Source organism: Cydia pomonella, chromosome 25 (genome assembly GCF_033807575.1).
Source record: "Cydia pomonella isolate Wapato2018A chromosome 25, ilCydPomo1, whole genome shotgun sequence".
NCBI classification, from domain to species: domain Eukaryota; kingdom Metazoa; phylum Arthropoda; class Insecta; order Lepidoptera; family Tortricidae; genus Cydia; species Cydia pomonella.
In genome coordinates, this window is record NC_084727.1 from 4,689,653 (window position 1) to 4,715,043 (window position 25,391).

Consider the following 25,391-nt stretch of genomic DNA (forward strand, 5'->3'; position numbering starts at 1 on the left):
AGGACCTCTATCATTAATAAATCCCTCAAATGTTACTGTTTATTCAAATAACTTTTGTGTATTTTTATCCTACTGTCTCCTAATTAAAAAATATTTTAAGTCTCTCTGTATGTAGGATAAATTTGTTTTACTTATTTCCATTTAACCAATGTTTAAAGTTGGGTAGCGAAAATAAGATGACCATTTTGTAACATTCGAGCGGCGAGCGCTAACAAACAAATTGGCTCACCTCCCCGTGCATCGCCGGTGCTGCGGTCTGTACGTTTGCAGCTTTATTGAATTATGGTATGGTAAGGTTCATATTTATCCAACGTTCGCGCTAGACGGCCGGGGCTGCCGCGGCTAGTTCGCGCGCCGACCGTCGGTCCATCGCTAGTGGCGCCAGGTGACATACTTAAGAAGAAAATTCTAATTATATAGATTAAAACAGTAGTATTTTATTACTATTTTTACAGCGTGATATCAGTTCAGCGCTGCCTTAAATCATTGAGCAGTAACTATTCATTCTCGCAGATTAGTGTTTGTGAAACTAACACGTGTTGTTTGTGGTTTGAATGTGATGTGCTTGCTGTGTTGACTGCTTGTTGATGGTAAACACCTTTTCGAAATGCCTTTTGGAAATGCCTCGTCATGTCATGTAAGTTCTGTTCGATATATATGAAATATTTCCTTGATTATATATCATGTACCTACCTATTGGCACTCTCACTGTGTCGTGTAGTCTTCCTGCTAGCTGAATGCGTTCTTGGCATCAGCTACTGACTGCGATATGGGCGACTGTGTGTAATAAATGTCTTGAGGTTTTGTGAGAGGATGGATAATAGTTGTTCAACTGTAAAATTGTAATCTTATAAATGTATCATAATGTAATCTAAACTTTCATGGCGCATTAGTTACACACTGTAGGTAATGGTCATGTAAACATGTTTTATCAGTATAATAAATATGTAACATTTGATTAAGTAGATATACTTATGATCCATAGCCAAAATGGTAAAAACTGTCTGTTTGTCTGTCCATATGTCAGCTATTTTGCTCAAAAAACTATAATATTTAAATTATAATTTATAAATAATTAACTATTATTTATAAATCATATTTTAATGACGAAGATAGGTTGCACTTCCCAGAAGTAGTGTAAATTTTTAAAGGGTGTGGATTTGTGGAATGCAGCAACTATGTGGTTCAAGCTTATACATGTAGGCTTTGGTAATCACTTTAAAAACATGCTACTGACATCTTTTATCTGTCCACGTCCAGCATGTGGAGTAATTATTTTATTCTTAGTTAGGCATATACATATTAGTTTTGACTAGTTTTACAACTGGTTATACAAGCTTATACCAAAAAAGAACCACCTTTCAAATATCATGTATTAACAACTAAGTGGTTTTAGATCCTGTATACTTGTAGGAACCTATTGTTTATTTTTTTAGTAAATAGTATTTGTATGTGTGCATGCGTATGTGTGTGCTTAGAAACTTTGTTTCTTACATTTGGAGTAGTTACAGTCGCTTAGTTTCATGATAGTTTTTTTCTTTTTTATATAATTATATATATATATACTAATACTACGTCGGTGGCAAACAAGCATATGGCCCGTCTGATGGTAAACAGTTTCCGTAGCCTATGTACTCCTGCAACTCCAGAGGAGTTACATGCGCGTTGCCGTCCCTGACACTCTGCACCCTTGTTGAGCTCTAGTAGCCTTACTCACCAGCAGGAACACAACACTATGAGTAGGGTCTAGTGTTACTTGGCTGCGGTTCTGTAAGGTAGAGGTACTTCCCCAATTGGGCCCTGCTCTAGATCTGGAATGACATTTGCTATGCTGTGCTCTCTTTTTATTTGTTTCTTGAAGCCATTTTGGAATTACTGTTTTTCAGTGATGGTCATTTTTTCCATGTGTATTAAGATAGATAGTTAGCCCCATTACATTACTTTTTTACAGCGGTTCTTAGGTATAAGGGTTGGGTATACATTTGTATAGTCCATCTTAGGTGGTAAATACATATTTGTCTAAACCTTGTGCAACAATGTGATTGTGTAACGAAAATGGAGCCAGTACAGCTTGATGGATTTAATTATATTAATTATATAATAATATTAATTGGAAAAGTATTAAGATTATATAACAAATTATGCAATTAACTTGAAAATATTCTTACGGGGTAATTAATTCAGGAATAGAATAGCATGCTTCATGAAGTAAGTATTTACCTAAAAGTTAACTTTATGAACGCATCCTTCACCGGGCTGGTCACTGTATATCCTCGAACTCATTGATGATTCATGTCCACCTTTTAAGCCTAAATTTGAATTTGAACTTTTGGATACTGGAAAAAGAGGGGAGGGAGTTACACATTTTACCGCTACTTGTGTGTCTGTCTGTTGTATTTAAAAGCAGATTTTGTAGCACTAGGTATTTCTTAGACATGTTTTATAAAAATATTCTTTATTGTACACTTCAACACAGGAGGTATTAAGCAACAGGTGGTCTTATCCTTAAGAAGCTTGTTATGCCGCTTATACCCTCCATCCAGAACGGAGTACCCGCCTTGCCTCCGGCTGGCCTACAAATAGTAAACGTCGAGTCGTCGCCGCACCGCATCCTTCGCTGCTTGCTGGTTTAAGAACTCAACGATGCTGCAGGCTCCAGATATAAAACTGTCCTTCTCAGTACAAATATAACTGCCCTTTTCAGGGCAACAAACAGACAAACTGCTCTTCTCAGAGCAATATCTTCTTTAGCAACAGAGTGGTCAAAGCTTGGAATAAACTCCCAGAGCATATAGTATTAATGAGTTTAAGAATAAATTAGATACGCACAATGCAAATTCTACTCAACACTGAAAACTTTATTGATGACTCCGGATACAGGCATTATCAGTTTTTTCAACTGCCTGCCTGCTTTACAAATAATAATAATATTAAACTGTTCTTTTCAGAACAAATGTCACTGTTTCTATGTGAGAGTCAGAATGGCGGGTGTACCTAAATAAAATCAAATGAAAAGCATACCATATTTTTGTACCTAATTTGTACTATTTAGTACCTCGTTTAAAAAAAATTGTACCTCACGGTACGTAAAGTTATGATCAAAAAACAGGTCACCCGCCATCCTGACAGTCAGAATGGCGGGTGTACTTTATTACGCTATGTTCCCGTGGTTATTGATAAATTCTATAAAAGCCAAATTTTTGTACCTTTTTTGTACCTTCATATTCAATTATAATATGAGTCATTTTATTTGTGCTTTCCAAGTTTTACTCATTTTATATTTTGCTTGCTATTACAATTTTGCAGGCGTTATAATTTTTCAAGTTATCGATTTAATTTTTAAGAAAAAACGCTAAGGTACAATTATTTTTATTACGCCAGGATTTAGTACCTTTAATGTTTAATCTGTTAAGTTCTAATAGCTCAGAAAATCATGTCTTAAAAATGATTTTTCTTAGGAAGATTTCTTTGAATTGGCGCCTAGCCTTTTTTAAGACATGATTTACTGAGTTATTTGAACTTAACAGATTAAACATTAAAGGTACTAAATCCTGGCGTAATAAAAATAATTGTACCTTAGCGTTTTTTCTTAAAAATGAAATCGATAATTTGAAAAATTATAACGCCTGCAAAATTGTAATAGCAAGCAAAATATAAAATGAGTAAAACTTGGAAAGCACAAATAAAATGACTCGTATTATAATTGAATATGAAGGTACAAAAAAGGTACAAAAATTTGGCTTTTATAGAATTTATCAATAACCACGGGAACATAGCGTAATAAAGTACACCCGCCATTCTGACTGTCAGGATGGCGGGTGACCTGTTTTTTGGTGATAACTTTAAGTACCGTGAGGTACAATTTTTTTTAAACGAGGTACTAAATAGTACAAATTAGGTACAAAAATATGGTATGGTTTTCATTTAATTTTATTTAGGTACACCCGCCATTCTGACTCTCACGTTTCTATGACAACACAACTTACAAAATGTTCTTTTCAGAACACTTGGTTCCTGTTTCTATGTTTATACACAGATCTATGCGTCTTTTTAGCGATAACACCGTTTGTTGCTTCTACCAAAATTGTTTATGTTTCTATACGGGTACCTGTACCTATTGTAACCTTGTAATGTGTGCAATAAAAAGTATCGTGTTACCCTCCTGTGTTGTCTTGTACTATCGTAATGTTACAAGTCTGGCTCTGTTTAGGATTGCGTTTTGTGCAAAATCAGCAAAATTGTTTCCTTTGAATACTTATTAACAATTTGTTTTATGAATAAAGTAATTTTTAACTTATTCCTTATACTTGTGTCGCATTCTTGGTTTCCATGCGCTGCTCGTGAGGCTTGAGGCGGCTACCGCAGTCAACACGGATGCGGCTTTGACGAGACGAGAGTACGCATGCCGGAGGGGCCCGCGGGCCTGCTTAAAATGTGATGATAGCCTGCGTGCTCTGCTACTCGCCATCGTCATCATGCCATCAGGTTAGTAGTGTTCTATTTTCGTGTTTCCTTCTTCAATCTACTACTACGTAGATCTCTTTGTCGCTGAAGCTCTTGGCGCCGTTGCAGTCTCGCCACGCCACCCTTTATTGTGAACTCTTGTTGCACTTGATAGTGACGCAATTACCCCATCAATAAATATAAACATAATCCAAGCTGCATTGTACTATCCTATAGGGAGCGTGCAAGAACTGTAGACGGCAGCACAGAAGGCGGGGTGGATTGTTAGATTTAAGCCATTAGATGGCAGACCCTACTATGCAAAATAGAGCCAGCATGAACTGTAGGGGGCAGCACCTGCCTAGAAGAGTGAATTGTTTTCGCTTTCGATTCAGGTCACAATTTAGCAGACCCTCACGCACGCACGGTCTCTATCGGTGCCCTCAATTTCATTGAGAGACGAGGAGTGAACATTAAGTCACGTCAAGTTCAAGAATGCGACGATGCTGCAGGCTCCTGATATAAAACTGTCCTTCCCCGGACAAATACAATTGCCCTTTTCAGTGCAACAGAAACTGCTCTTAAAATGGCAATGGCAAAAAGTAGCCGAAAAAAACTTCGCGTGATTTTTATTTTATTTTATTTTATTTTATTGTTTTTAAGGGATAACAAACAACTATACAAATACAATCTACAAATGGTGTTACATTATAAGTGTTGTTTTTATGTACAGCCAACAACGTTATCCACAAGTTACTTATACACATAAAGTTGAAGAAGGTAGGACAGATATACAATTTTACTATGCTAATAATAGTTTAAATGTATCTCTGGCTAAACACGGCAATTATAAATTAAATTAGTATACATTAATCTATATTAAACAATCTGATAAGGCTTTTCTATATTTAGCGGTGGGCAGGTGGAATATATCTATCGCAGTAAAGTTTTGGTTGTAGGAAGCAAGGAGCCGGCGAAGCGGGTTACGAAAGCCGGCGTTAGTGCGGCAAGGGCTCTCGGCAAATAATCTGTACGCACGCGTCTCACGACGGTTCGCGTTTCTAGGAACCACATATTTAATGCTATTCACCAGCTGCACACAGTCAAATTTATTGTTGCAAAGTCCATGTAATAACATTGCATCAAGGAACGAGCGTCTTTTCTCTAACGTTGTTAGACTGTATTTTTTCAGCAAGTTATTATAAGGCAGTCGGCTATTCTTGTGGATTTTAAAGTTGATAAATTTAAGGAATTTGTATTGGACTTTATCTATTACATCGATGTATTTTTTGTAGAAGGGATTCCATATACTGCTTGCATATTCTAATTGTGGACGGATTAAGCTTTTGAATAAATAAGTAAATGTAGAAGTCCTAGTGAAGTCAGAGGCGGCCCTCGTAACGAAATGGTACATTCTGTAGCTCTTAGAGATAATTATGTCAACATGTTGGTCGAGATGTAATTTAGAGTCTAAGGTTACTCCAAGATCTCGCACGAGCTGGACCCGCTGAAGATGTTCATTACATAATTTGTATCTGTGGGCTATTATATTTCTGTTTTTAGTGAAAGTTATTGTATTGCACTTAGAGACACTTAATTCTAATTTGTTTAATAAGCAATATTCGGATAACTGATCAAGGTCCCTTTGAAATAGTAAGCAATCGTTATAATTACGAATTTCACTAAAAACTTTAAGGTCATCAGCATATAGTAGTATATGAGTGTTGTTGAAACAGGTTTTAATATCGTTGATGAATATGTTGAATAGCAAAGGACCCAAGATTGACCCCTGCGGGACCCCAGATGTAACTAGAACAACATCGGATTGATATCCATTTATTACGACTCTCTGAGTTCTTCTAGTGACATATGACAAAAACCATCGAAGGAGATGGTTTTTGTCATATGTCACTGTCATTTGTGCACAAGCCCTTTATACTTGTGTCATGTTCTTGGTTCCCATGCGCTGCTCGTGAGGCTCGCGGTGGCCACTGCGCTATAACTGATGTCGCTCTGACGATATAACGCCACGCACGAATCGATGTCCCGTTCGCGTACTGGAGCGCCGTGCGGACCCGCAACCTATTTGAAGATCGCCCACGTCGCCTGCGTGCGATGCCGCTCGCGCTGTCAGGTATGTGTTGCTCGAAATGTATGTATAGGTGTAGTGAAAAGCCTTTCATATATACAGGGGAGGTTTGTTACCGTTGAATTGCTTTTTTGCAGTCTCTATGCCTATGCACCACGGACTGCCGACCGAACCGAAAAATAACGATACCTTTATATAACGGTATCACGTCATACCGGTTTAATTAGAATTAGAACCATTTAGGTAGTCGAATAAATTTATTTCGCTGCCGAAAAATAACGGTATTTTTATTTATTCGGGTACCTTAACCACTTTCATAAAGGTAACCTATCAGCTTAGGCTTCGTTGCCATACCGCCCGCGCCTTGGGCCAATTTTGTTCCTATTGGATGAAGCGGTCTTTGTAAGTGTAAGCCCGTAAGCCCTTTTGATTTTATTTAATACTATCAGTTTGGCTATAATAACGTTTAAGGTATATACCGGAAAACATACCGGTAACGTTCTTTATATCCTTACAAAATTCTTTATTTCCTTAAAATACACCTGGCCATGATTTAGGGGATGGAGCCGCCCGGTAAGTAATGAATTGCCTGTGTTGGGAGGCACCGCTCTTCCCTACGTTAACAACAAAACAACAAGTAAACTATTTAGGTATATAAGATATGATAACCGTTATTTTAAAACGGTAGCGATACTTTTATATCGGACCCGCGCGGCCTAACCGGTACAATGTATCGGTATCGTAATTTTATACCGCTACCATACCGTTATACCGTAACTGAAATCAGTCCCTGCTATGCATCCATTAATGGGGACTCTTTCTCTTAGCTCTGCTGGTTAAGAGAGACGCAACCTGATGCAATAAGTAAAGCCTCCTCGTACTCTGTATGATACCCCCATTGTAATAATATGCTCTAGCCGCCTAGAGACCTACAAAAGGCTTTATTCCATTGCATTTCAAATCTTTGTTTATCAACAAATCAAAGTTGCATTTGTCTTGGCAAGTTTTGAATAATAGGCGGCTAGACTATAACCTCTTCTTTGCCACTTCTCTGTAGAGTTAAGAGTGTCGTTCAATTCCGATAGGGGACTTCCATGCTTGCATCTCGCTGTTACACCTCGTTTACAGTAGCCCATTAAGTGACTTAGAAAGAAAGAAAGAAATAAATATGCTATATTGCCACAAAATACAAGTAAAAAAATAACCTAACTTAATTTAAACTAACTATTCTAATAATATTTAGAAATACCTTATAACTTATAATATATAAATTTCTAATAATGTGGCAAAAGGTTTTCTCGTCAGCATGATGCTCGGCCACATATTTCAACGCTGTTCGTTTTAATAATATACCAACTTAAATATTGTTGGATTATGTAAGTTGGGATCTGAACTCGACCACTAACATGTTATATTTACCTTCTTCTGTTATAAAGTTATGGTTGTACCTGCATTTTAATCATTGATTGTCTTAAATTCTACAGGGAGGAGTCGAAAATGAAGCGATGCCAGCTCGCACAGAAATGGCTAAAGCTTTAAAACTTGCAGGCTGCTTAGAAAGTCGCCTAAAACATACTGGCATAAAGCCCGTCTGCAAAAAGGTAAGACTTGTGTGTTATTAACTTTTTTATATCTTTATTTGATTCAAATATTTTTAAAGGGATATTTGTAATTAGATGTAACTGCCAATAGAATGATAATGTCTCATTAGATGGAACTCAATGAAAGATTTATTTCAACATATGCGATATACAGAGGGTCTACCGCGAAAAACGAAAAGCGTAATTTCTATATCTGCCTCTCTATCATTAGAATATGCAAGAGCGATAGAGAATTTCGATTTTTGCCTTTCGCGCCGCTTGTGTCTAATGCCTGCAATTTGTAATTATTAAACTGGCACATGCAAAGTTTTCTGAGACGCAAGGGGTACCTAGTTAAAAGTGTAGAAGAAAGTGTTTGTAATGGGTATGCTATGGTAACTACGTGGTAACTCTAACTACTTATTTATCAGGCGGGCTGGATTATAACCTGCTTTATGTATGGTGATTTTATTAATAGTTAGATTTATATTAGCTAGCGTGAGGATTTATCTGTTAATATTAAAATATAATGGAGATAATCTAAGCTGAATTGCGCTGTCTTATCGTTGCTTCCGTTTAAATGAAATGGCAAACTAGGAGTGACCATCAAGTCATTGCTAAGCTACCTCCTGCTCCACTGTTTACTGATTCAAGAATGCGACGATCGATGCTGCAGGCTCCTGATATAGAAGGACAGCCTTCTCAGGACAAATAAAACTGCCCTTTTCAGGGCAACAGACAAACTGCTCTTCTCAGAGCAATATGAAACTGTTCTTTTCAGAACAAATGTCACTGTTTCTATGACGACACAACTTCAAAAATGTTCTTTTCAGAACACTTGGTTCCCTGTTTCAATGACGACGCAACTTCAGAAATGTTCTTTTCAGAATGTCTTCTCAACCAGTAAGCAGCGGAGCAGGACGTAGGTAGCAATGACTTGATGGTGACTCCTACTCCGCCATTTCATTTAAACGAGAGCAACGATAAGACTTTCAGCTTAGATTATAGAATGTAACAAGTCGGCCGAAGACCTCTATTTTTAATCAAAACCCTCAATATTAGTTCTGCCTATTCTAATAAATTACTCTTATGTATATTTTATCCTACTGTCCATAAATGTTACAAGTCGCGCTCTATTTGGGATTGTTTGATTTTCTATGAATACTTATACTTGTGACATATTCTTGCTTCCCATGCGCTGCTCGTGAGGCTCGCGGCTACCATGAAGCGGGTGTGGATCTGACGAAAGAGCGCGCAAGTGCAGCTATCTCCCGTCCGCATCCCGGAGCGGCGCGCGGACCCGCATCCAATGCGATGATCGCTTGCGTTGCTTGCGTGCTCTGCTGCTCGCCATCGTCACCATGCTGTTGAGGTCAGTGTTGTGTGTCTGTATTCATAGGTCTAGCCTGTTCAGCCTTTCTTACAGGCCAAGTCTGGGAGTCCTAATCTTACTTTCGTGTTCCCTTTAAAATGATACTATATTAATAGACTTCAAAAAAATGAGGGCTGTATCGCTACACCCAGTGGCGGATTTGCCCTGAGACCCAGTAGGCCCGGGCGTAGGGCGGTCAGATATTAGGGGCGGCAGTCTGTATGATGGATGCTGAGAAAGGGGCGGCTAGTATATACTTACTACAGGAGACTACAAATCCGCCACTGGCTACTCCTTTTATTTATTTATTTGTTTTATCTTTATTGCACAACACATTTTAGTACAAATGGCGGATTTAATGCCTTAAGGCATCGCCTCTCCTTATTGGAAACTCTTGAGCAAACTGAGAGGAACTCGAGCTGTAGCACAGTCGCACTTTTATCATTTGTTATTATACCTGTCACTTTCGCACTTACATACTTGTTAGAACGTGACAGGCTTACAAGGAAGGGTACCCAACTGTCCGACTCCGATTTGATTCATTTTGATATATGTTATAGACTAGTCTAAAATAACGGACACGTATTTTTTTTTAGCTGCCCAAACTCAACCTATTGGGAGAAATTGTCCTCCAAAGTACTAAAAAGTTACTAAATCTTCTAACTCCTATAGAAAGTGATGCTCAAGCAACTTGCTAGTTAATGGCTGGTTTGAGTATATGTTTGAAAGCAGCAAAAAATAATGAGCACGTGTTTTGTTATATCGGCTAAAACTCATTTTTTCCTAAAAAAATCGACATTCAAAGTTTTATAATATCTTATCACTATAGTTACACATAAAGACGGGTGTTTTTTTAGGAAAACTTGAGTTTAAGCAGATATAACAAAACGTCCGGCGCGTCTCAGTGTCAACCGACGCGCTCCGAGTTCCGAACCGAGCGCGCCGGGACCGAGCCGAACCGGTGAGCGGTGACCGGCGAACCAGTCGACAGTCGAGTCTCGCGCGCCATCCGAGGCGGTCGCCTCTGTGTCGTTGTGTCCCGTTTCCGCCGATCGCGGACTTGTAAAGCGTTGGTTAATATTTCTTATGTGACTCTCATTTTCGTCCAATCATTATTTTAGATTTGTGGTTAGTAAAGTTTAGTCCGGTAGTTCGCCATATTTGATTTGCATGAATACGTTGTGCGTCGCGAAATAACACGTTCGTGGAGTTATGTTTGTGGTTTTAAAGTGACCGACGACGTGTGTTCATAATCATATTTGGATGGCCAAGTCTCATGTAAGTCAATATTATGATCCTAAATGACATTAGGATAATAAGTATTTAATCTTGGCAAGTTGGCAGAGACATGTTTGCAACATTCGAACTTTCATATGAACATTTGAGCAGCGAGCGGGAACAAAGAAAATTGCCACGGACTGTGCTTTTCCAGATTTCTTGTATTGTATTAAGGTTCATATTTTTGACGACCGGTCTGGCCTAGTGGGTAGTAACCCTGTCTATGAAGCCGATGTGTCTGGGTTCGAATCCCGGTAAAGGCATTTATTTGTGTGATGAGGATGGATATTTGTTCCCGAGTCATGGGTGTTTTCTATGTATTTTAAGTATTTATACATATACATGTTATAGTTATATATCGTTGTCTGAGTACCCATAACACAAGATTTGAGCGTATTGTGGGGCTTAGTAAATTTGTCATATTAATTTATTTATATTTATGAACGTGGGCCAGACGGCCGGCGCCGGCACGGCTAGTTCACGCGCCGTCCGTTGCTAGTGGCGCCGTGTTGTCGCGTTCAAATAGGCACTTGTAGTTAAATACTTAAACAAGATATCCTTAATTAGATAAGAATATTAGTATTTTGTATGATTTTTACAACGGAAACTCAGCGTAGCTTTAGTGCATCGAGCAGTAACTAGTTTTCTCGCATATTACGAGTAGTAACTAGAAAATTAACACGTGTGATTTAAATGTGTCGTGCTTGACGTTTGACCTACTTGTTGATGACTCTTATTCGACGTTTTATAAATGTATCTGTATTATTATATGCTTACTATCTTTAAATATTTTATAGTATAGTTCACCATCAACATCACATCGAGTCTGCACGGCTAGCACATGACGGGCGCGACAGTCGACAGGCGAGAAAATGCCGCGACATAGAGCTTTCTCGCGAATCGGTAGCATAAGACGCGCGCGACAACCCGCTGTCTGGCGGACAAATGTCAAAGCGACATAATTTTGTCGTTTGACAGTTCCACGCGGGATACTCTCGAAACTCGTAGCACAAGTGCACTATGGGAGAGAAAATATCCCGCGTTTCAACGTCAAAAGGAGAGAAACTGTCTTCGAGGCTAGAGGGTCGCGAGAAGCATATTTTGTCGAAGTTTTGTTGACTTTGGTCCTAAAAGAAAGTTAATTTTCTATATTTTGTATTTATTTCATACTACAGCAATAATCTGAGTAATTTTAATATGAATCCTGAGTTTTATGATGTGTCCGTTAGCTAGGTAGGTAAGGTGTAGGTACGTGGTATTGCTTTATAACATACCTATTAAGATACCTATATCTATATATCATGCCGGTAATAACAAAATGATTGTATTTTTTCACATTTACTTGTTTGTTCTCTTAAGTTAAATGAAAACCCGACAGAAAAATTAAAAGCCTAAGATTGTGCCACCACATCAACAAAGCAAACAGTTTGATGGCGAATTGACTGGAGGGTGATTAATAGAAATTACTTTGTGGAAATCCGTATTAATTGATACAAAAATATTACTTCGCTATCCACGAAATAATTAAGTGCTAGTCAATCAGTGCTAACTCGTTACACTTACACGCGTATTTTTACAGTCAATGCATGCAACCTACCACCTAAAAAATATATATACGCAAATAGTTAAATAAACCACCACCTAAGTACAAAAACTCGTCACGTGCTTCAATTGATTGTGGGATATAAACCGCGGTCTTGGGGTTTAATTATAGGTATATCCGGGTACTAATGATTTATAATATGTGTACAAAAACGCACCACCTAGAGAGGATGGGAGAGGATCGTGCTGTGAGAAGAGTGTATGTGGTGCACCCGGGTGGAAAACGTCCGTCTGGGCGTCCCAGATACCGCTGGAGTGACGAAGTCCTAAAAGACCTGTTCGCCCTCGGAATACCCTACTGGCGTGAAGTGGCGCAGGATAGGGCAGAGTGGCGCTCTCTTGCGTCAGAGGCCAAGATCTTGTTTGGGTCACTGAGCGAGTGAAGTAGTAGTAGTAGTACAAAAACGCAATGTATTTTAAAACTTTGGAGAAAGCCTTCAGATTGGGTAAGGTAACCTACACCTACTGTACTTAGGTACCTATTACTTACCCTAAGTAGGTGTCTAAGTACACTTTTGTTACTATATGCATTATGCATTATTTTATTATACGCAGATAATAAAATAATGCAAAATAATGAATCTGGCAGCCCAACTCAACCTCCACCTTACAAAAGGCCACGGCCGTAATACGAGTATTCTGTAGTTACCACCCTAATGTACGATTCCCACCGACTGGCTGGACTCAGGCCGCACCGGAGCGCATTTTTAATGTGCCTATATATTATATATCGCAGAAGCGATAGAATCCGTCCGGAGGCGTCTCCGCGTCCGCGAGCAGCCGACCGGCTTGCGGCCACATAAATGAGAAATGCGATCCGACTCCGCCCGTTCGGTGGGAGTCGTAGTAGTCGTACTTAAATCTAAATATCTAAAAGAGGTCAGAGTAAATAAAATAACTAAATGTTTTTTTGTATTTGCAATATGAGAAAACTTAAAAAACTAACGCTGCATCGCTAAAATACAAAACACGCAAAAATAACTCATTGTTTTTAACATTCGAGTGTGGAGTAGGTTCCCAACATGAGCCCTTCTATGTCCTCCGTGGCAGGATGGCTGCACCCAGCAGCAGCATGCTGAGGTATAGGCGCCGTGTTTGATGACAGACTTGTGCATGTCATCAATCTATCTTCAAAGCCAGCGGTGCAGCAACTAGCCAGCCACAATGAAGATATGTTGGGGATTATCATGAGATCTTCAGTCTTCTTCGTAAAGATGGTAGCTAATTAGCCAACACTTTCGGGTAATCTCAATTATCTTTAAAAAAACACCAATCATTCGTAAGGAGTGGTATTTAATTATTAGGTAGGTAATTATCTTTAGATATAATAATGTACTCCAACTTGTAACGACAAAGCGAATCAAATTATGATTGACACATTGACATTTCCGACTTCAAAATAATATTTGCTATTTCTTTAATCTTAATACTGCGAGAAGGAGACAAAGTTATCGTGACTAGGGACGTTCCGTTTCTAAAGCTGACTATTCATTATTTTTCCGATTATGTTAGTACCGATTCAGTGTTGCCACGAAAGAAAAGTTTGTTCCAAGTATAAATGGCCACACTGGCTAAGTCGCGCGCGGGATGGCTCTCTCGCGTGGAATTCTTTTCTCGATCTGCCAACTTATGCTACCAAAATCGAGAAACTGACAGGTCGAGATAGAAATTTGTGACACGCGACTGTTGTTTCTCGCGGCGCGAGTTATCCCGCGTGTAATCATGTGCTAGCCGTGCTGATAAGACCCCACGAATTTCGTAAATAAATTCGATTTTTGAGCGCAAAAATTGGCTTGGGTCTTAAGAGCTTAAAAATCAGTCTTAGCTGACCGTTAATTAGAATTGAAAATATTAAAAATTAACCATTACAAATGGAACCGTAAACCGTACGGACGGTTACAGTTAATAGTTCATTTTGTAATGGTTCATTTTCAATTGTAATTAACATTCGGCCACAACCGTTAAAAATAATATCTGTTAGGCCTGTAGTTTGTTTATAGAATGTCAAAAGCGAATCAATAAAAACGTTATTATGGCCTAACAAACTGTTTAGAAATATGTAGTTCTGTAGCCAGCGACCAATTATTGATTTTTGTCAAAATGACTTACACCATAACACAGTGGATTAGGTTGCGTTCTAAACACTCGCTACGCTCGTGGTTCTATTTTGGAATCTTTTGTTAGGGTATCAATATTAGCACGAGAGTTTAAACAACAACTTTTCCCCTTGTAAAACAAATAACTATTTCTTCTAAAATGTGAATACATACAGTTGGCTTCACTTATTGCTTCTTTTTTTTGTGTATGCAATTTGAGCTGCTTTTGTGTAGCTACTCCTACAGCCATATACATTTCAGTATATTACAAGCGTTAAGATAATGTTATCTTGAGTTTAAATGTTTAAACATTGTGTTAGTTTTTTCTCAGTAGGTTAAACTATGACAAATGATTTCTGTCTAAATGCTTATATCATAATTAAGACTACATAATGGGGTTAGAAATTAGGTTGAGTTAGTTTGTTCTCAGTTGGTTAAACTATGACAAATGATTTCTATCTTAATGCTTATATCATATTTAAGACTAAGTACATAATGGGGTTAGAAATTAGATTGAGTTAGTTTGTTCTCAGTTGGTTAAACTATGACAAATTATTGATATCTACATACTTATGTTTATATTTAAGACTGCATAATGGGGTTAAAAATTGTCATACTTTCTTTGACGAACTTAAAAAGTATGAATGTAAGCACTTTACTCTTTGAATGTAAGTTTCAAAGTATTAAGTACCTATATACCAGTGTTGGACATAATTCAATTAATTTGTATTTGCATTACGCATTAAATTACATTTAATGCAATTACTTGTAATGCATTACGCTCGTAATTGAATTAAATTAAGTTTGATTACCTGGTAATTTTTAATTGAAATTACATTCATTCGTAATTGCATCACGCAATTACGTTGTTTAATTGAAATTACATTCATTCGTAATTGCATCACGCAATTACGTTGTTTAATTGAAATTACATTAATTCGTAATTGCATTACGCAATTACGTTGTGTGAACTATTTATTACTTACACAAACAGGATCAAATTTACCCACGTGGAATGGTTAAGGAAATTATTCAGTCTAGTTTAAAACATTTATTGGATAAACATTTACCAAAATACATATAAATTAAATTACTAATAAGCATTTAAAGGAAGTACTTAGGTATAAGTATTTTTTTAGTCTTACATTTTATTCGTAATATGATTTTAATAAGTTAAGTGTAAATCTTCGAATGGTAATATAATCATATCCGGGAGGTACAGTCAACTGGAAAAGTACATATATGTGGCAGTCCTAAACAAAAGGGACCTTGTGGCGGAAATTGAATTATCTAAGGGATATAAATCTAGAAACATATACCTAACTATTAATACAAGAATCAACCCAACTAAAATACCGCCATAAGGTCCCTTTTGTTTTGGATTTGGACTGACACAAATAGCGTCCAAAGTTGAATGTAAGAACTAAAACACGTACTAAAAAACTTACACAAGTATGTAAAAACTTTCCTTAAAATTTGAGTTGCAAAATTTGGCCTTAACATATTAAATTAGCACACAAACCCACAAACAAGTATAGCATGCTTTATAAAAACAATGTAAATGTTTTTACTAAGCGAGTGTAATTTGTAATGCATGAAGTAATGAATTACGAATTCAAATTACAAAATGTAATTTCTAATGGCATTGCGAATTAAATTTGGTAATGCAGTGAAATTTTAATGCAATTACAAATAACATTTTAATTAAAACAAGAAATATTACTTTGCTAATCCGCGAGAAAATAACGTGTTAGTCAACCGTTATACTTACTTGCGTATTTTTACATGCAATTAATGTTCCTACCCTCCCACCGCAAAAACAAATACGTAAATAAATATAACAACCCACCACCAAAAGTACAAAACTCGACACGTGTTTCGCCTCTCTACGAGGCATCCTCAGGAGATGCTGGAGATGTTGACGGTCTGACACCCGACAACTGACCAATTTTTTTTGATTTTGATTTTTGCGGTGGGAGGGTGGGAACATTAATTGCATGTAAAAATACGCAAGTAAGTATAACGGTTGACTAACACGTTATTTTCTCGCGGATTAGCAAAGTAATATTTCTTGTTTTAATTAGCATGGATTTCCGCAAAGTAACGCCTGATTCTATTAATTATTTAAATAACATTTTGTAATTGCAATTCATAATTCGTAATGCAATTACTTTTTGCCCAACACTGCTATATACATATGTATCTTCGCAACTTCCCGCTATCTCTGGAACAGTTCCAGTTTGTACTGCTAGGTCCGTCCAGAATTTGATTCATTCCATCCCGTCTTCCTCCTCAACAAGTATATAACTCCTTTTTTCAGGCTGTTAGACTATTGTATTGTTTCTTCATCTAGTTCTTATAACAGAAGCCTATATACGTATAGATACTCACATTTGTTGTCGTTGTTACAGGACCGGTCCGCGACGGTGGCGCCATCGCTCGTCTCGGGCTCGCGTGAAAGCTGCTCGGCGCTGCTCTTGCTCCGTGCCTCACTGCAGTGGCACATCTATGATGCTGTCAAGGTAAATTTATATTTTGCATATAATAAACATGACTGACGGAAATGGAGGAGCGTGGGCCATGACAATTGGAACTAGCTAGGAGGCCTTTGTCAAGAGGCCTTGCCAAGATATAATAAACACGCTCTAGTTTCCTAACGTAGAGATAGGAGTATACAGAGATGCGTGAAATCGTTCAAAATATTGTAGCCGTCAATTTACAACTTTGTACTACTATTTCTTTGCATTTTTTTAGGGTTCCGTACACAAAGGGTCAAACGGGACCTTATTACTGAGACTCCGCTGTCCGTCCGTCCATCTGTCACCAGGCTGTATGTCATGAACCGTGATAGTTAGCCAATTGAAATTTCTACAGATTATATATTTCTGTTGCCGCTATAACAACAAATACTAAAAACAGAATAAAATAAATATTTAAGGGGGCTCTCATACAAAAAAGGGATTTTTCCATAATGGTACCGAACCCTTCGTGTGCGAGTCCGACTCGCACTTGGCCGGTTTTTTTCTTTCTATTTATGGTGCTATAATGTACGGCCCTGTAAAGCGCCATCCGTTACAGATACAGCAAATGAAGCTGCTAAAGGAAAGAGGCGATTTGTGTGAAAAAAGCTTGTTAAATGTTACTAAGATTTAATGTTGGTCCACCGCAAGAATCTGATTTGATTGAATGATAGGTTAAGTGCAATGAAGTCTTACCTTAAGTGCTTACGTGGTCTTTCTCTAGAGTCAAAGAACTAAGTAAAGCGCTTGATTAAGAAAAAGGACTGCTGCAGTCACGGCTAGTTCCTTCACTAATTCTGAGTATTTATAGGTACATCGTTTGCGGCCACCGTCGAGACAGCAGGGCTCCGCGCTCGAGGGTCCACGCCGAAGGCAAGCCTCACTAACAATTGCGATCATGTTATTTAACGTTTAAAGCCCTGCGATCTTTGTATTAGACTGATGCTTGGCTTGTGATGTATCGTTACGTAACTATTAATAATCTTATAATATTACAATAAAGATTTTGTTTTATCTTGCACTTTGAAAAGACTTATATATGTACATATGTATATCAGTGTCATTATAAATGCGGAGTTAGCTTGGTCTATTTTCTCTAGATCATTAATTTTGTTATTAACATTTTTGCCTGTGCGTAATCGCAATTTGAATAATAAGACTAGTAAATAGTATAAAGTAATATTATAGCCGCAGTTTAGGTAGTAATAGGTTGTATATGTCGATGTAGAGCCCAACATTTACTTTGTAGTACTTTATGCCTCTTGGATTGGCACTTGTACATAATAAAGTCGGCTTTGTATTTTTATGATTGCTTATCACAACTGTAAACAACATGAACGTGATATTTTATATCCCAAATACTACACAGTTTAATTGGCTAATTTGCTACCCAATCATGATTTATCGAATTGTTGTGCAAGCTTTTATTTAACTACCAAGTTGGTTAGTATGGGTCAAATCTTAGACGCAAAATGTAACCCACTTCCCGATTTCCGAGGGAGTCGATCTGATGATGAAGACAAGAGATAATGGCCATGGGAACTCTGTGATAAAATATAATTATAAAATGACTAGAGCCAATCGCCGATCAGTTTTTAGGGTTCCGTAGCCAAATGGCAAAAAACGGAACCCTTATAGATTCGTCATGTCCGTCTGTCTGTCCGATTCTGTCACAGCGACTTTTTTCCGAAACTATAAGAGCTATACTGTTCAAACTTAGTAAGTGGATGTATTCTATGAACCGCATTAAGATGTTCACACAAAAATAGAAAAAAAACAATAAATTTTGGGGGTTCGCCATACTTAGAACTGAAATTCAAAAAATCTTTTTTCATCAAACCCATACGTGTGGGGTATCTATGGATAGGTCTTCAAAAATGATATTTAGGTTCCTAATATCATTTTTTTATAAACTGAATAGTTTGCGCGAGAGACACTTCTAAAGTGAAAAAATGTGTCCCCCCCCCCTGTAACTTCTAAAATAACAGAATGAAAAATCTAAAAAAAATATATGATATACATTACCATGCAAACTTCCACCGAAAATTGGTTTGAACGAGATCTAGTGAGTAGTTTTTTTTTAATACGTCATAAAATTAAAAAAAAATTTTTTTCATCAAACCCATACGTGTGGGGTATCTATGGATAGGTCTTCAAAAATGATATTTAGGTTCCTAATATCATTTTTATCTAAACTGAACAGTTTGCGCGAGAGACACTTCCAAAGTGGTAAAATGTGTGTCCAAAGTGGTAAAATGTTGAACAAGATCTAGCAAGTAGATTTTTTTTAATACGCCTCAAATGGTACGGAACCCTTCATGCGCGAGTCCGACTCGCACTTGGCCGCTTTTTAATAATATATATACTCGTGTATATATAATTTATAATTATTAATTACTGTTTACTGTGACATAAACGCATATTGTTTGTGTCAGCGCACCCTAACGTGTGTGTATAAGCAGGTTTTCAGAGAATATACGTTCTTATACTGTCACAATTAGTGTTTCTCTACGTACTCCCTGCCCTTGCTCGGATATAACAAGATCTCTTTTGTTATTTGAAATGGTTACCATCAAGTGGTGACAATTGAAATTATGTCAGCTGTCAGCAGCATACTTTAAGCATTCTTTGAATTAGGATTTACTAGTCTTAGGGTAAATTTTTCAACTAGCTAAATGATATGAACTAGCATAGTCAAAAAATATTGTCTAAAATAGAAAAAGAGGGATAACTGTCCTCAGTTATCCCTCTTGACAGTATCTGTGTCAGTTTATCTGTCTCGCGCGTGAGATAGACTGCCTGTCTCTTTCTAATGGATACGGTTAGAAAATGACGCATCTCACGTATGAGATCCTAGCAATCTAGACGTGTCTTTTTATTGAACAAAACTTGAAAAATGTGTTGCAGATCATTTACAGTATGTATGGTGCTACTTTTCCGCACTAATGCGTAAATTAGCACATTATGTAACTATATCGAAAATTTAAAGGGTTATATGTACTGTAAAACGTTGTACGATACATGTGCGAATAGGTAATTCGCAACTCGTGTCGATTTCAAACACTCCCTTCGGTCGTGTTTTAATTTATCGCCACTCGTTACGTAATCCTATTTTTCGCACTTTTGTCGTTAATAACTATTGTATTCTTTTGGTTTCGTAAGGAATAGTTACTATTTATTTACTTGTGTTTTTCAATAAAAAGACACATTAAGATGGTTTACCTTTTTTAAACCTACTGCATGACTTGACGCTGAAGCTGCAATGTGCATGGTGATGGCTGTACGGTGGTGACATCTGTGTGGAGTGAAAACGGTAACCGTGTTCCTTACTTCCTTATAACACAATTGGGCGCCACTGTCTATAAATATAAAATGTGTATAGAGTCAGGCTAAGCTAATCCTGCATCGTTTTGGATAACACAGAATGCAGACTAATTTTGAACGTCATAATTTCGTAGAAGTTAAAGTTTAAGTTGTCGTTAGTTTTAATTAAATTAAATGAAGTTTATCTTGCGTAGATGGTGGCGCCTCTATTGAGCCTTTGCGAACTGTGTGAACTAACCTGCTGTTTACTTTTGCTTGCGTTGAACTAATCTTTTAATTGATGGCACTGTGGCACATTGGATATATTTCTTTGATATATTCAAAATGCTATGCATCTAATCAAAGTAATATCACAAATGCAGTTTTCATAGGTGGCGCCAGCGTAGGATTTACCTGTCTATTTTTGTTCTATCCTGTCTAATTTGGCTTAAAGTAAAGGGCCATTCAGGCTATAATTACTTATCCAAAAGAAAGAGTTAGACACTTCTAAAACAAGTTGAATATATTTATGATGAAAAAAGGATACATTTTGAAAAATTAAATTATGACTACTTATAAAATAAAACTACTAAAACTAAACCTACCTAGAAAAAATAAAGATACCTAAAACAGACCCTGGCCTCTTGGCAGGGTGCCCATCACGCAGGCAGCATTCCCGCGCTGTATCGCGACGGCAAGCCTTTGCGCGAGAAAACTGCCTGCGCGAGGGTCTCCCGTTGCCTCCCTCAATCGCTTTCCAAGCTCCCTGTGGAGCCCACGCGCACCCTTGCCCCACGGACCAAGTGTCTCGACACCAAAAGCTACGAATTCGTAGTTGGTGCCGAGACAGCTATATTTATTAGTTTTAAAACGTTCTCGGGCGTCAGCCGCCGCCCTGGCGTTTCTGCTGGTCGCTGGCAAGTAGGAAGCTGCCAGCGTATCGGCGCAAGTAGCGTCCCACACCAGCGCACGGCCCATCCTCCAGGGGATCAACGACATCACTGTTTGTAGGAGTGACAGGTAAAACCTATGCTGGCACCATCTGTAAAATACTGTGATTGTAAAGTATGATTGCTGCCCTTTATAGGAAAAAAATCGCGGTACGTAGGTTAAAAAATGTGTTGCGTTTCAGGCATATTTTTAGAGTAAATCCACGGATTATATCACGATATACATGGCCGTTTGATTTGATTAATTTAATTCTGAATATGAGGGTAGATGTCGTCGAACAAAACTGTCAGTGTATGGCAAAAACAGGCAGCGGTCAAGAATCCCAATACATTAAGGGTCTTATCTGTTACAGAGATCTGCACGATATACATAAATCTGACCTGCTAGCTTGAGTTGCGTTCCCTCAATACATCTTGCGTGACTTAAATTTGGACTCGCGGTCTCGCGTGCAAGAACGCAACTTTGTTTCTTCGTTTTCACGCTATACGTTTTTTAGCATTAGAAAAAAGGTAAAATATCTTGACGTGTCTTTTAATTGAAAATTATTGAAAAAAGTTTTTTGAAAATTAGTTCATTTTACTTATGAAAGATAAAGTATGTAAATAATCGTATATTGTTACATATTTGCCGTGACTTATTTTTGAAAGTGTTTAAAAAAACCACGTCGAGATCGCTTAGCTTACCTCCTATTGCTAAAAATACGAACTATAGATTGTTTGTGAGTGTATAGTTTGCTTAATCTACGGCACGTTTTAAATTGAGGGTAGGTAAATTTCTTTGTTTTGTGTTGATCTTTTTCACATCACCTATTCTGTGAAGTGCTATTACATTTCCTATTTCTTGGCGATTAGAACTGCTTTGTGGAGTGCGGCTTCTGATCTTAAATACTGGTAAGTCTATCTGCTTTTTTCTTTCCGGTTTACACACTTTTTTAAAAGCTTTTTGACTGCGTAATATATTTGTATTGTGTATGTGTGCACTAAATCTTTTAATTTCAATGGGAACCGCTTCCTGGTGTCTGATTTAGTTGAAATAAGTATGTAGACATTATAGATTATATACTTAGATCTGATCTGCTGATGCAGTCGGAAGTTAGGAAACCGAACTCTTCGATGACAAAACATAACATACTCATGCTCATTATAAAAAAAACTCGACAAGTACCAATGAGCCACAAAAGTGCACGGCGACTTTATCAATGAATTCATTCATAATTTCTCCATGCAATTTCGCAGTTCATTGTACATGCAAATGGGAAGAATATGTTCTGAGGTTCTCGAGAACGTTCCCCGTTTACTATGGGGAATGTTTTCGAGAACGGCACAACTGTAATTGTAGGTAATAATACTAATAATAATATTAAAAATGTTATTATTCACACTACTTAAAAAACCGAACAAGTGCGAGTCGGACTCGCGCACCGAGAGTTCCGTACAAACCTGTAGGAATATAAGTAAAAGTTCACCCATCACGATGATCGTAACTAACGAATTTTTCCTTTATCTGTGCTATAAGACGTTGCTTCGTACCAAATTTCAAGATTCTGAGGATGTTCACGGGAAGTACCCTGTAGGTTTTGATTCCCTTGTGAGTGTATCTTTTGATTGCGTTGGCTTAGAAGGTTGATTTTTCATAGGGGTTCCGTTTTTGAGAACAATATAGGTAAATTAGTTCGCGCCAGTTAGCGTTGCTCATACTGTTTCGCCAACCAGCTCACCCTGCTCAGCCCTGTGGAACCGCGCCACATAGGGGACACAATTCTCCTCTTCATACAATCATAGTACTCATTTTCCTCTCTGGATATTACCATTATTGAAAATATTTTGACACAATTTGTTGTATATCGACCACAGCGTTTGATATTTTTCGAATTTGTAATTATTATAAGAGTTAGGAGCATTAAATTTTTGTATGTAAACTGTTTTTCGCTCCTAGTTTTCACAATCATCAAAAATTGCTATTGTTGATATACATCAATACAATGTGAAAATTAGAGAGGAAAATGGAGACTACGTTTGTATGGAAGAGCGGCCGTCTCCTTTCCTCTTAAGCTGGCCGTACAAACCAGGGTATGCCTGCGCAGTTTTATCAACTGCACAGGTAAAACGGAGCGTGTGTGGCATTCGACTGTGCAGCTTCCTATACAGCTTTACCTGTGCAGTTGAACTGTACAGGCGAAACTGCTCAGGCATACAAATAAGTCGAAATGGATAAGTAAGTAAACCACAATGACCTACTGACACAGCTTTTATTATTAAATAAAGATAATTCGTTATTTGGCACATAAATGGCGTAGATCAAAAGTATCTGAACATTATCTAACGACTTAAAGTTAGCGTCTGACTGCGAGATGTGTCTGGTCTTGACACTGGGGCCTGTCTGCACATACTGATGTATGAACTCGCAAAAAACACTAGTCAATGTGTAGACCGACCCCAATATGAAAGCCAGCCACACTTACTCGTATTCTATTATACTTAATTACTTGCATAGAATAGATAATAAGACAATAACAACGCTAGAGTCAGTCTAAGTTAATTCTGCAGCGAGTTTGATGATAGCACAGAGCGTGGAAGTCTATTGCAAGACGAAACGATAACAATGTGGCTGGCCGGTTTTACAGATACTTACGACTATACATAGATTTTAAAGCATTATAAAAAATGTAAACAATCTTGATTTGACATGTATTTTTTATTGAAAATCGCTCTTTAATTATTATTTTTCACGATCCCCGACGCTGCGCACAGTTTCTCTTCGAGTACGCCACTTTTCACTTATAAAGAAGAATGTAGATGATCATAGTTATATGCAGGGGTCGGACAAAAAGTGCGGATGACGTCAAACGACTTATAGGATGATTTCAAATAGTATTTTTGATTTTCATAAACAATTATCACTTATCATTTATCAACCTCTTTATTAAACGATATCGCCACTTGAAATGAGTAAGTACGTTTTTGACACATTGTCAATCAGATGAACAATAAATTGACTTCGTTATTGTTTAGCTATTGTATCTTCACGATTATATTTAGCTAAAATTTATATTTACTAATGTATAAGAAAACGCTCTATAATGTCATCTTTACTCGAATATTGTGGCAATCCCACAGACTTGTTCTAACTAATTTCAAATAATTATACCTTATGGTAACAAGTTTCGTGAAATTTATTTTATTCACTACATGACCCTACCACCTGTATTATTAATTCCATGGATTTATTTACGATTATTTTGTTACTTCATTAATACTACTTTGTTACTATATGTCACACGGAAGTTTAAATACAAACTCAAACATCATCCTGTGTGCAAGATTACGTCATTTTTACGTCATCCGCACTTTTTGTCCGACCCCTGGACTTATATGCTATTTATATAATTTTTATATATTTGCTGTGATTTGTTTTTCAATAAAAAGACACGACAAGATCGTTTACTTTCTTTCTAATGATAAAAAAACTAAGTAACAGGTAAAACTTATGCTGGCGCCATCTATACCAGAGGTTCTTAATCTTTTTCAGTCTGCCGCGCACCTATATTTTTAAAATTTAATCAAGTTGCCATCATTCGAAATAGATAGGTAACATGGTGAGGAGGATTGCCTCGCGGCGCCTCTCTTTACTGTCTACGACGAACCCTTCTTAGGTTTTTGGAACGAGACAGGCGGCGCTAGGCGTGGGCGAGGGACCTCGCGCCTCTAATCGTAACTCAGACGCAACGCAACGTAATAAATATTCGTTATTTCTTGCGCCACCAGAGGGCCTCGCTTAATGTGCCTTGCCCACACCAAATTTTGGTCTTGCGCCACTGGAACGAGACGTCGTAACGTTGGCTCGTAGCTCTGAAAGTGCGATGTTCTTCGGATTCATTTCCTGAAAACAAAATGAGTAGAATATTATAAAACGTGTAAAGAAAAAAGTAACTTGAATTGCTATCAAATAGTGCTCACTGTTTTCAGCAAGACTCGAACTCTAGGTAAGTAGGTAGGTTTTCTACTTTTTCTTTGTTTTTAGGGTTCCGTAGCCAAATGGCAAAAAACGGAACCCTTATGGATTCGTCATGTCTGTCTGTCTGTCTGTCTGTCTGTCTGTCCGTCCGTCCGTCCGTCCGTCCGTCCGTCCGTGTCACAGCCACTTTTTTCGAAAACTATA

At 37.6% G+C, this 25,391-nt stretch overlaps 1 long non-coding RNA gene across 2 annotated transcripts; it reads left to right on the forward strand.

The window, feature by feature from the left end:
• The first annotated feature begins 647 nt into the window (after window positions 1-647).
• Window positions 648-19,436, forward strand: LOC133531580 (uncharacterized). Of its 2 annotated transcripts, XR_009801557.1 has the most exons (5): window positions 648-4,485; window positions 6,421-6,577; window positions 8,017-9,484; window positions 16,872-16,982; window positions 17,791-19,436. It is a non-coding gene; the product is annotated as an uncharacterized LOC133531580 (long non-coding RNA). The 2 variants fall into 2 exon arrangements; XR_009801556.1 differs by lacking the exon at window positions 648-4,485 and having other exon boundaries at window positions 5,810-6,577.
• Window positions 19,437-25,391: the final 5,955 nt, after the last annotated feature.